This window comes from Xiphophorus maculatus, chromosome 4 (assembly GCF_002775205.1).
Source record: "Xiphophorus maculatus strain JP 163 A chromosome 4, X_maculatus-5.0-male, whole genome shotgun sequence".
Taxonomy (NCBI): domain Eukaryota; kingdom Metazoa; phylum Chordata; class Actinopteri; order Cyprinodontiformes; family Poeciliidae; genus Xiphophorus; species Xiphophorus maculatus.
This window is the reverse complement of record NC_036446.1, coordinates 11,097,572-11,111,687: the sequence shown is the minus strand read 5'-3', so window position 1 is coordinate 11,111,687 and position 14,116 is coordinate 11,097,572.

Here is a 14,116-nt window from a genome sequence, read left to right as displayed (position 1 = left end):
CATTTTGAGACCTTTTAGCCTACTTCATGTTGCTAGGTTCTTATAAAGGGATTTTTTTTTATTTTAATGGTATGGTAGATCTGAGTGTGGCTTGTGAAATTGAACCCAGCTTTCTTAAGCATGTTTAATCACAATAAATTCATGATTTTACAGGGGAGTATCATTACCTCTTCATACAAAACCAGGTTGGGTTGTCATAGCTTCTGTAATAAATGAAATCATAATTTCTAAAGCTTCTTTTTATTTACTATGGCTATCTTTGACATTAAATTTTGTCTGAGCTGAGACACATTAATATGACAAAAAAGAAAAACAAAACATTTGTAAGGGGGCAGATATATTTAGACAGCCCTGTACTAACTGAGTTAGACTGAAATATCCCCTTTTATAATTTAACAGTACCCCAAAAGAAGCATATATCTTAGCTGCTTTTCAGTCTTCTGCTAGACCACAGTTTTATTAGTAATCTTTTAATCCTCCCTCAGGCTTTGTGAAGTCCTCACTTTGTCTTGGTTGTTACTGCCTTTTCTCCTCTTTGTGTTTAATGCTGTCTTGATTATATTCTGACACCCTGGCTGAAGAACGGTGCCAGGATGGGGTGGCAACAAGGAGCATGAGATCTGTATTTGCAGGAGGCTGCCTGGTGTTAGAGGGGGATTTGAGGGATAAGATGCAGTGGCCGGTGGTTAGTAATCTTCTTAGGGCTCGACAAACAAGAAAGCCTGCCATTCTATCTGCCTTGATTGGCTTCAATCAGCTATACACACCATCTGTGTATTGAACACTGCCTTGTTAAATGCTTTGTCTCAGGATTCTCTCTGTGCCCTTCGTTTTTAGACCACAGTCTTTTGCTCTCGTCCTCAGACACACCGACGCCACTTTTATTCAATAAAAGTGGGAAAACCGCTGATTTCACTTTCTTGTAAACACAGGGGATGAAAGTAAACAATGATCTCATGTATACAGTAAAAGCAGTCATGGGTAACAATGCTGAAAGTAAGCAGTAGATCGTTTTCACTGTCTGGTGCATGACTGGCTGTTTTCTAGTCAGAGCCGGTCTTGTACAGTGTTGTGATAAGTTCACTTATTCTTATTAAATCTCATAAGCACTCAGCTCTGTGAAAGCATGTCTGTAATTACATCGTCCCCATTACACCCACTTAAAGCAAAGAATATGGTCGTCATTTGATAAGCTCATAAAGAACACAGATGTGGAAAACTGCTGTCCGATTTCAATAATGCAGCATACGCACATTTAGATGTGATGGATTGTGAAGCTACAATGACAGCTAATTGTATCATTTGTACTGTAACAGTTCAGAAGTACCCTACAACAGGCTATTGTTATGCTACATATTGGAGAAAAAGGAAGAGTTCATTGTAAAGTAAACAATGAAAAGTACAACATGATCTTTAACAAAATTCAAAATTGGGCTGTGTGATGGAACTGGTAGTTAGCGCACCTGTTACCTACCTACCTGTCTCTCTTTCTCTTTCTTTATAGTGGTCAACTAACCTCCATAGTTTATTAACCTAACATGCAGGCATTCCAAAGCTGGAAAATTAAATTCTGTGTATAGCAAGCATAAATTAAAGGAGGTTTGACTTTGGAATTTGACACCTTGAAGTTGGACTCTGTCTCTTTAAGAAGTTTCTGCTCTTTCTGACACTCTGCCACAGTTCCACCAGGTGTTTGCTAATGGCTGCTGCTGCTAGTCTGTAGCAGCTGAGTGGCGGAGGCGCTGCTGAGGGCCGCTCTGTGAGAAGGAAGCACGATTGCATCTGAAACATTGAACTCATTCATAATTATGCAAAGAGTATTTCCAATTTTGTTCTCAAGACATGTAGGTAAGAAACACTAGGATTCACATCCAGTCGAATGGCATAAATGTGTATTTCGTTTTGTTGTGAAAACATGTAATCAGCTTCTTTTGTCTTTGTGCAACTGACGTTCAATTTCTTGACATAAAATCTGTTTTGCTGTAGCTGCAGTCATGGTAAGAAAAAACGCCCAACAGAAACAAAAACACCCCAATTTTGAATTATTTGGTTAAACCTGTTTTTAAAATACTTAAATTTTTAAAGGTGGACCTAATTCTTTATGAGCTATTTCATTTAGCTTTTATTATAGTTTAATAAATGAAGGCAAAGCAAAAATTGGAACAGACCAGATCATTTTTATGATTAAAACCTAGATTTTATTATGGGTGTGGTTTCTTCATACCATTATTATCTTTTACAGGTTGTATTATACTACTTTTTTTAAGTACTAAACATTTTTAAGTAAATAAATTAGATCAAAAAATGTTTTCAGAAATGATAGTCATTTTTCATTGTTTGATCATCATTTCCTTCCTCATTTTCTGTCAAAAAGAAGTTATTGGCTGAAAGGAATAATATTATGTTGAAATCTCTCTATTAAATGAACAATTTTGTGCAAAACTGTGACAGACAGATTGAGGATGAATTAGATTCTCCTACCAATCGTACGTTTTCCTGACCTAAAAATAGGGAGCAAGCTTAACTGATGTAATCAGTGTTGCTCTGTATTTAATTAATAAGATTAAAATGTAAGACAATTCTGGACTTTTAGAGATGTTGGCAGTGCTGCTTTATACATTTTTATTATACCTTCTTTTAATGTACCATGTGATGAATTCTTAGCACACTCTACAGTGAATAAAAAAATAACAATAAACCTTTTATACATGATGGCTGACTCACTATAGTGCTTTATACAGTAAATGAGTGGGCAGCTCAGGCACAGCTTCTGATAAAGTTATGCAAACAACTAAATGCCTGTGGATGCTAAAGAGCTATAAATTCTCCATAAGTAATGGGCAAGCAGGGGAAATTAAATTTCCATTAAGTTTCCAGAAACGCAGCTGCAAATCGATGCTACAGCTTTAAATATGTGGGATGTGTACCTACTGCAAGCCTTAGATGTAATAGCATGGAAATGCACAGGGAAAAATCAGTTTGCCTACAATGAACTATTTTGATTTTTTTAAAAATCCCAAAACTATTCCACCACCATCATGTATTATTTAGACTGCAGTACATTTTACATGATAACTCTGGAATGACTGTAAGTCAGCAAGCTTCAGGAAAATGAGCCACCCTGATTTTTTAAAATGTTGTTGGTGAGTTGGAATATTTAAACTGTGAAGAAGGGCAAGGACACTGGAGGGGCTCTGTGCGCTCTGATTGCTCTTCCAGTTTAATATTCTTTGAGAGTTACTCTATATCAGGAGACATATAAGACATAATCCGCCTTCATACCATAGCTAATGACTCCAGTATCATCCATTACCATTTCAGCAACCAAAAACTGACGGTATTCTGCAGGGGCTTCAAACAGGCCTGCTGCTGACATTTGGTCAGGTTTAAGAGGAAATTAGCTGCAATGGTGAAAGGCTCAATCCCAATATAGCCATTACTGTCTGATTGACTTTTTCCCTCCTTATGACCTTTAAGGAACAAGCTGACTACACACTTCTTCTCAGCTGCTGGCTGACTTCAACAGAATAAGGCAAGAAGTGATAGAATCGGACTTTATTGAGGAAGTCTTGTATTTGTGTTGAAGTTAGGAATAGTGATGGATGGAGGAAGAAATTCCTGTCTTGAATCAGATCCACTGACAATTTTAAATCCGAAATAAATTCAGCTTAAGTTTATTTCCAAAATAAATTTGCTGCACTGTTGAATTTTAAGATGAAGTTTATAATATTTTATGAGCAGTTTTGAATCAGTTCTCTCAGTTGTGACTACTACTTCTAACACACTATTGCATAGCCATCTTACTTTTTAATAGTGTTTACTGTTTATTTACAAAGAGACAATGTACTGTACAACATCTGATTGACCTTTTCAAAGGATAGATGCATGGTTCCAGGTTACAGCAAAAAATGCTAATTTCCACCTGAAGTCCCTGGACAGGTTGATGTAATCAAATATGATTAACAGATCATGAGTTGGTGAAAAGGGTTAGTATAATAATTAATTACATACATGCCTGATAATTCATTATTCATTATTGCACTTAAACCAAGCAAACCAATCCAACTACAAACCATCCATAAAACAATTTATTTGCCTTCATAAATGGCATAGAAAGTAGAGTTTTAGCAGTGCAGGTATTTGTTCCTAGAACAGACCTCTAGGAAAGCAGAGTTTTGAAAACATTTTTTGATTACTTCATTGACTTGAATTACTGTGCATGACTCACTTTGTGATACCTGAGAATAAATCATGTGAATGTATTAGTTTTATTAAAATTTCTATTTCTTTTAACCTGATAGATTGACAAACAACCACACAATCATCCACTATATTAACTGGTGATTCAAGACTTGGGCTCTGAAATGAACTTTGTGGTCTTCCTAGAAAACTACATTATTTTTTTTCTCTTTTATTTATGCCTGTGTTTTTTATACTCATCGTTTTCATCACTGTAAGGTTAACGGTCTCACATTTTATGCAGAAGCCAGCAACACTATATATTTTATCTATTGATAGATGACTCTATTCATTTTAATATTCCTGTGTCATTCATTCTTCAAAATCTAATTTCCAAAGCAAGTCATTGCACCTAATATTGTCACAGACATAATTTTCTTTTTTGAGGAGGAGTCATTGTTTGCTGTACCCGTCTGGAAAGTCACTACTTTTCACCACTGTTTCATGTTTTTAATTTCTTCTGTATCCTTTCCTTTTTTATCCCAACAAAAGGTAATTTCAGTGCAGAGGGATATCAAGACTCAGCAGCCAGAGGTAATCCTATATTTTCTATCTTAGAGATGGTGCCAATTGACTATCTTCTATTCTATTTGTAGCTATATGTGCTTGAGTGTTAACACAACAGTAGGTGACTTGCAACAGCGCTAATTGAGAAATTGAATGCCATCCCACATTAGTGTTTGACCAAAGTGATGACAAGCATCAGGAGGGGCTTTCAGACTGTGCAGTTTTTCCAAACACTATGTCCCTGTTTGTTAAATAAGTACACATTGAAGAACTTGAAATACATTCAAAGTGGAAGTCTCAATACCTTTTTATACAACTTTACTTCATTTTACTTTACAATATTTTTTTTTCTGTTTGGAAGTTCTGTTCATGTGCTAAATTTGGACATTAGTTTGTCTGTAGGCAGCAAGAATGAAATAGCAGCAGTTATACAACACATTCAAAACATTTTTACTTGCATGAAGGTGTGTGATGAGCAATTGCAGACTTTGGATATTTATAGATTTGTTATGATCTGCAGCATAATACATTTCATGGGTCACTCATGTATGATTATATTTTTCACTGGGATTTTTTTTCGCTATTTCAGTGCATTACATGAAAAAGACTCAATCGTTTTCTGTGTTTCTGTTCATTTCAAACCTGTGCCTGCGCACAGCTGGATGCTTTTTCTCCCAGCTGAGTCACTGTCCTGCACTTGAATAAAACAGCTGGGGCATTTGCTTCTTAAGAGCAATGAGACAGCACACATCATGTTTGCAAGTCACTTTCTTTTTTGCAGAAAACATATTTTGTGATCTCAGATGATAGATCTTTAATTTAAACCTTTGAATGCGTTTCCTCAAGGTTGGACAGAAATGTTATTCACAGGCAGAAGAGAAATGCACCTGATGCAGAAGTCGGTCTGAACTGGAGATTTATGCTTGCCAGAGAAACGGCTTGCCAGACATTCTTCAGGAGCTAAAATAGAATTGGAATACTCAAATCCATTATGAGCTTTTTTCTGAAAAGAATTGTGTGGGTGAGTGTTGTTATTATGAACTACTCATGCAGTTGCACTTAAGGATAACAGCATTGCAAACACCAGTGTTATCTGTTAAATGTACATGTTTCCTGGATATTTTCCACATTAGGTAGAATTAATACAATACAAACATTAACACTGCTTGAGCTTTTCCAATTTGTCATGTAACAACCATTACTTTTTTCTGGCAAAGCAAACCAAAATACTCATACATGTAAAATAAAAAGTAAAATTATACATGGTTTTATACAGATTAAAATCTGAAAATCACTGCATTCTGATTGCCAGAGCTGGATTTCTGGACTTGTCCACTATTTTAAAACCTAAGTCTCTTCAGGCAGGCATTTATAATCAATAACTAAGATTGAAACATTTGGCTCTTTTCTTGATCATTAAATTCTGACCTGACTTAATAATTTTGTTCTAAACTACTAGCTTTATTAATAATTGCCCTAAGACATTTTTTTTATAGTCATTCAGAGCCAAAACTAAACTCCTATTTCAGGACGATAAGAGATGTTGTAGGTCATCAAAGAAATGTCCTACCAGGATACAGATATAGAGTTAAATATATATTGAATAAAAGAGGTCCAGAAATAAAAACTTGACAAAATTGCATGTAATATTTCTTTGTTCTGATGTTTAGCAGGGAAATAAAGTATTACCAGTCTGTTATGTGAATTCTCAACTATTTCTCCACAGTTCCAGACAATCCCACTGACTTTTTCTTTCCCAATCATTATATTACTATCTTTATATTACTGTGTAAACACAGCACTGACACTCAGAAAACCTAGACAGAAATTTTGACGCGTTAAATAGTCTCAATATTACATTTTTTACTCGGATTTAGATGAATAATATAGGATTTCTTTGTACCATATTCTTTTCTGGAACTTTTTCCTTTGTCTCAATGTCTGTTTTTGTATCTATTTTGTCACCCACGCAAACATTTTAGATATATTTTAGTGAATGTGTTTTAAAGACAATGTCCAAACTGACCTTGAGAAAATTCCAAGGTCAGTCTAGCTTACATTTTAGTAAGCTAAATGTCAGAAAACTCATGACTTGAGTACTATGTTTTAATATTAAGAAATGTAATGTTAAAAAATATGTAGTCTCTTTTTTTTTCTTTCTATAGCTGGTTACCAAATACATGTGCTGACAGTGATATATTCTCTGCCTTCAGCTGCATGAACACAGACTCAAAAATTGACTGCAGGTCATGAATAATAAGACATCAGTAATCACCCCAGCAAAATTTTCAGCCTTTCAGAACCGCTACCATTTTTGACCCTCCATTATTGCCAAGACATAATAAAATCTTTTGGCAACACGCCCATTGGTTTCAATCAGATTAGAGTCCGGGATGCCTTAGAAGTCCTTTTCCTTGTTGTTTAAAATGTGGATATTCTCCAAGCGAATGAGACATAAAGATCACAAGACTGACACTTTGCAAGAGACAAATTGCAAGTAAGAATGACAATTAGTAACCAGCAAGAAAGACCATTTTGTTCAAGTCCTTCTGCCCCACACAATGATCTCAAATTAGTATTGGTTTTATTTAGCTGCTGTGTTCTTGTGTAGAAAGACAATTTGTGAAAAATATACTTAAAACAGGATACTTACCAATATATTCATCAGTCCCAACTTTTGTTTGTCAGGCTTAGAAGAGAGTGAAGATAAATATTGTTGGGGAAAACTGGATTGGGGTCTTTCTTGCATTTCAATGGACTTGCTCTTCGTAAGCTAAATATTTAATTACCCTCTTTTTAATAATACAATGCACAAAGAAAGTTGCAACTAATAACTGAGACATCTGAAGAGGCAGAACGCTGCAATTTGGTCCAGACAACTGTCAGAATCTCAAAAAGGGAGTAAAGACTGACTGCCCAAATGTTTCATTATTATTCACTCTGAGATGTGAGTGCACATCGGTCTAGGCAAAGGTTTCATGTTAGAAATAAAGATTCTGTTTCTGGGTATTTTAATTATCTTATTTAGTTTAAGTTAGATAATGAAAACCTTCAGAGTAAAACAAAGCTGTTGATTTGAGTTATTTAAAAAAAACCCCATCAGAAACGTACCTACAGCAACATTTCTCATACAGTACCAAACATCCAGAACTTAAAAAAAGATTTTTGCTGAGAAAAACTGGCAACTTAATATTTTATTAGATTTTTTTTTCCTGAAGAAATAACCTAATAAAGATATATTTATTATTTCATAAAGTAGTTTTTTTATTGCTTGTTTTTGCCTGGCACTCCTGAACAGACACTAATTTATAATTCTAAAGAATTTTTTTCTAAAAAAATCCCTCAAATGCATTAGAACTTGAATTGAAACCACATCAAAAACTGATGTCTAGCCACTGCTTTTCTTCTGATTGTAATTTTGCTGCTTTTCTGTTGCAGTTCAATAATAGTTTATAGGCAAAATGGGGAAAGAGATTCAGAAGCATGTGCTCATAAAAAGGTCTCTTCGTTATTTGAAATATACTTCAGTGGCCTCTGGCAGGCTGTTTCTACCACTTTCATTCCTTTATTATAAAGGTTGGTAATTTAGTCATTTGAAAGAAAGTACTGTGTGTGAGGATATGGTTAAGGGTGCAGAGGGGAGGGGTTTGCTCAGGATATGCTCTGCTCGTCTGTCAGGAAGCCCTGACAACACAATCTCTCTGACCCCTCCCACCTCGTTCCCTGATTCCATTACCCAAGCAGTGATAAAATTTCCTGGTGACACCCAGCACCATAACATCTGCAGGAGGCACAGACGGAGACATAAATTTAATGTGCTGCATGGTGTCTGATTGTTAATTGTTGTTATATCACATTACAGGCATTAGGTGGGGATGGTTTGCCGAGGCCTGTAGCACATGGAGCTGAGTAAGGGGGAAGTGGGAAGTTAATGTGTTTATCCAAAATGATGCCTGAAATTAGACGAGTCATTTTAGGTTTTGTTTCAGATAACTCTTATATTTGTTGATGTCTGCTTGTGTATTTATGCCGCAGAAGACAACAGTTGCTTGTTTTCTATGACAAATTATGGACTCCCGTCAAATGTGCTCACTTTTAAAAATAAATATTAACAAAATATTGTTTAAAAAAAAACAATCCAAGCTTGAGGCTGGAGAAGGTAATCTACTCATAAACTTTTCATGTAGCTCATTCAACATGTCCGATTTTGATGACTCCAAACACAATGGGGAAATATTGACAAGACAAGGCAATTGAATTTTTGGAATATGCATACCGCCTTACATCTGGCATAAAAAAAACACATCTCAAAAACAAAAACAAAACAAAACAAAACATGCAGACAGTAAAACATGGTTGTGACGATCAAAGGTGGCTTTGTTGTTTCACAGCACAGATTACTTGCTTTCATTGACAAAAACCATTAATTTTTCTCTCTAGTAGAAAATCCTGCAGGAGAATCTGTTTTCAGTTTTAAACTTTAGCTAAAGTGCAGTTGGGTTACACACCAGGACAATGATCCAGAGCACCCAAGTGAGTCTCAGTCTGACTGGCTCAAACAAAAAAAAAATGAAAAAAAGACTGTGGCATGCCCTTAAAAAGGCCATTACAGCGCAAAACCCCTTGAATGTGACTGAGCAGTAAAACTATTCTGCTTTGAGTTGGTCAAAATTCCTCTGCTGCTCATGGTAATCACAAATGCTTGTGCAATATTGCATTTTTTGCAACATTGCTTACTGGACAGATGGATGAATTAATACTTTTTTCTGTATTTGTTTTTATATTCCTAAGAAACTTTCAGTCTTTCCCCTCTTGCTTCTTGGTCTTTAAATGAGCAACAATACTAAGAACCGTCCTCCTCCCTGGATTGATGCATTTATCAGAGCCATTATTCCAGGTTTAAAGCATGTGTATTGGTTATAGTCCTCAAAGCAGTCATCCTAGTTTTGAGCTTCAGGCCATTTGCTGCATGTCTCCTCTCTCCTCCCATCTCCTGTCTATCTACTGTCCAATAAAGGCCACTAGTGCAAAAAAAGGTGCACTTTTCTTGTTACAGTCCAGTTCCGTTGGACCTCTCTTTAGTCACAGAGACGTTCAATGGAGCTTTGCAGTAATTTCAGAATTTTCAATTATAACTTTCCTTGATCTACACAGTAACTTCTCCCTTTCCCCCATAGAAACTAAGATATTGACATTGTGAAATTATATATTGTAAATGTTCTCTTAAAGCTCTTTCTTAATTTCTGGTCATCTTTGGTTTACCATCCTTTTTTCTTCTAAAGTATTCTACAAAAACAAACTCAGGACAGATTCCTATATGCATCCATTTACAATGGACAATAAAGCAGTGATCTAATTAATTTATGTAATTTATGCATAATTTATAATAAACACCCAACTAGAAACATGGTTTCTAATCATGTAGAAAGCACTTTTGAAGGTGCTTATTTAAACACTTGTGTTATTGGCCAATTAGCTCTGGTACATTGGCAAGGCAGCTGACTAATCACATCAACATCAGGGGAGAGTATTTAAGTATTTTACGAACATAGGCTTATTTTAAAAGACAGCTCTGTCAATAAAGTTTTATTTGCATTTATGGCACAGGTTGACTTTAAAAAGTTGTTTTAACCATTCTCTTTGGCCAGATTAAGAAATCAATACACTTGCGGGTGATGAAACAATATAAAATGTTTTACTGAAAGATCCATGCGGTTTATAGCAATTTAAGTCACAAAACCAACACTGAATCAAACTGGTGACAAAAGTGTCCCACTCAAGAATCATTTGGATGAAATGCGTTCATCCAGACCGGGCATCACAACAAATCAGATGCTGCGCTATTTGAGTTTGGATTTTGCGACCTCCCTGTCAATGTGTGTGTTGGTTTTCTCTGTATTGTAGAGCATATGCATTTTAGACTAACTGGCAATTCTAAATAGACGTAAAATTTGAAATGTGGCATTGTGCGGTTTTGTGTTGGGCCCGATGCATATTTGTGAGCTATGTAAGACATGACTGCTGGAGAAATCCACCAGCAGTCATTTCTTCAGAAGAATAATTTAGTAAAGAAAATCAATGCATGTAAAAGACTGTGAGGCTTACAATGGACACCAAGGTAACTATATGGACTACGCTTATACAACTTGAAAATGAGACCTTGTGCCTAAGTGAGATTTACCTGTAACAACAAAGGTGGAATAATAAAAAAAATCTAATCAGTTTACTGTGATTCAGTCAGGGTTTGCCAAATAATAAAATTAAATAAGAATAGTAATAGACTAGGGAGAGTTTCTCCAATCATTCAACAGATGATTATTAAAAATAGATAAAGGGCATGACTGTAACAGCTGGAGGTAGTGAAATGTAGCCATTTTTCTGGTTTCATCAGTTCAGAAGGTCTATAAAGATGATGCTAGGAGTCTCTGACAACATGCCCAAAGTGATTTTAAAGCAGAACATTGTCCTTCTCAACTCTCTTCACTATCCTACGGCGGGTCCAATTCAATGAAATTCAGTTCAGTTCAGATGAATGCTATTTTGTAAATCCAAAAAGAAAATTAGATGTATTAACTCTCACTATAAACGTTTTGTCAAAGTCTCAATACATATGTCGGAGATGCAATACACTAAAGCAGTTTTCAACAGAACACCCCGGGATGTTTAAAAGATTAAATTAACCTTGTTTTAGTTTACTTAATCTGATATTTTCTCTCTGTTTAATAGTCCTAGCAGTGCTCTGTGACCTCTTTTTATCTTCTTGAGCACCAATTTGTTGTTTCTTCACTAGCGAACAAGCTGTTTTACTTTCTATGCATGCCATGAACACTTTAATACAGCTTAGTTCCTTTTTTCTTGTACGATAGCCAAATGCATGAGGCCACATGGTCGTATACAGTATCTGCTGCCATGCAAAGACAGAGCAGCTTGTGGTACCTTTCATTTTAACATCATCTCTTTCTGAGTATTTTTAGCATTCACGTTTGCTATAAAAACACCTTCTGATTTCACAAAACAAAATTCACCGTTTCCGATCTCTTCAGCTCTCCATGAAGCCAAGTAATTTACAGTTCAAGGCAGCCTCGTGCAGTAGTTGTGAAAGTGCAAAAGCACATGTGGTGTGTAATTCATTCAGAAGCAAACAATAGCAGCTGGCAGAATGAGTTTGTGGACTTAAGAGTGCATACATCATTTACAGGTCAAAACTCCAAAGAAAGAGACTATTATACTAGACAACAACTTATTCAAAGCAACAGCAGCTCCCGGCGGATTCGTCTCTGCTACTCTCCAGTCCTAATTGGAGAAAGAGATGTCACACTGTGATTGCTATTGGAAATTCAGACTCTCAGTCAATTCTCATCATTCTCCCAGAGCTGCTCAAGGCCTGTATGGGAAGATCTCATCTGATGCGTGCTTATTTATCGTAGAGCTCAATTAACACATGCTAGCTGCAATCTCCTGGGCGGTTTTACATGGGCTGAATTTGTATTGTCTGTTTTTTTTGTTTGTTTGCTTTTTTTCTGATCAGTAAGTCACCCTTTCCTGGTTTTATATTTGATTTCACTCAAATATTTGCTAATAAAAATTTGTTTTCCATTACTATACCAGTTAGTGTTGCTTTTCCCTGTTGATAGATAAACCGTTGTCCTGAGAATTTGTGCAAATGAGGATAAACAAGTAACACATTAACATTTACAGTGATTTTAACATTGTTAAAAGGTAAGAGAAAACAAATAAAACCGAAAATTACTCTAAATTTGCTGCTCTCCATGGTGCAGTCTGACTATTTAGGACACTTTGACTGAATACAGCTTGACATTTCTACTGTTATTTTGAGAGCTAAAAATATATATATCCCTTTACCTTGACATCATTATTAAATATTTTCCCTTTTCTTTACTAACAATTAATAATAATGGCCAAACCTCTCAAGATGGAGGTCAATACCTCAATGCATAAGCCATGACTGCTCCTAAGCAGTCCGAAAATAATTATTTTAATTAATCAGCAAATAGAGCCAACTGTCCTGACACATCAATCATTAGCAGCAGAATTTCTTTCATTCTTGCAACTGTTTTCTCACCCACCATTTTTCTCTGTATTTATAAAGCAGATTGCATGTAAACCTTGCAGGGTAAAACACACCCATCAAATTCAGCTGTTACAAAAGATGGTAAAAAAATTTTGTTGCTCACTTTTTTAAAATTATAATTCTAGTTAACAGTCCTCAAAATTTGAGTACAACAGCTTATTAAATGAATTAGGGTCAACTGTTGACTATTAAAGACAGTGAAATGATCCATCTCTCTATCCATCAGATAAAAAAAGACACTGACTGGAATTTAAAAAGTATTAAATCATGTTACAATGACTATAAATATGCAATACATCAATAATTCACGGTTATATCGGAATAAGAAAGATACTATATTATAGCTTGCTGTTGCACACACAAACCTCCTCCTGTTAATTTTCCCTCTTGCATTCAACTGCAGCACATGACCAGAAGTCAAATAAATTAACTCTGAAAATAAACATTATTTTCAGAGTTAATTTATTTGACTTCTAGTCATTCATGTCTCTACATGTAAAGTGTTGTGTGGAATATTTCAAATCATAAGATTTTTTTATTCTGCAAAATAAATAGATTATAAAAGATAAACTCCACTTTCTGTACATTTTTTCATAACAAATAAATTCCCCCCCTTTAATTTTGCTGTAACCAAAACTGCCATCAGCTTTCAGCAGACAGCATCTATCCTACATACATAAATATCTAAAAATAAATCTACATGGGCTTTCCCCTAAATGCAAGTATGATACCTTATTTATGTAGTATGTGAAAAGTGCATCAGCATATGTGATGGATTGAGAGTAAGCGATGGATTGAAATTTGGTTATTTCAGAGATACATTTATTCTTTTGATGTTAAGAGGTTGTAATGCTTTACCAGCAGTTTGGACTGAAGATTTATTAAACTATACCCCTTCTTCAGGTATGAGTGTGTGTAAACACACCTGTAGGTTGTAAAGTAGTTTATTAACTTTCAAAAAGCTTGTGAGTTTGTTTTTTTTTGACTCTCCCAATGTTAACAAATTACGTTGTTAGCTCTGCTAGCTCCATCGTTAGCGTCGTTGCTACCATACTGCTATCTCAACTTTGATATCATTATGTATGTTTGTAAGCTAACTTAGATAATAATATACGCTGGAGCAGAAGCACCGTGTCCGGCTCTTTTATTAAAATATTCCCCTTCTTCAGGGCATTTACACATGGAGAAATGTTATTTGTAGTGAAGTTATTTTAGCAGTCTAGATTCAGAGAAGCATCCAGAAACCCAGGCTTGGCCACACTTAGCAGCGGCCCATAG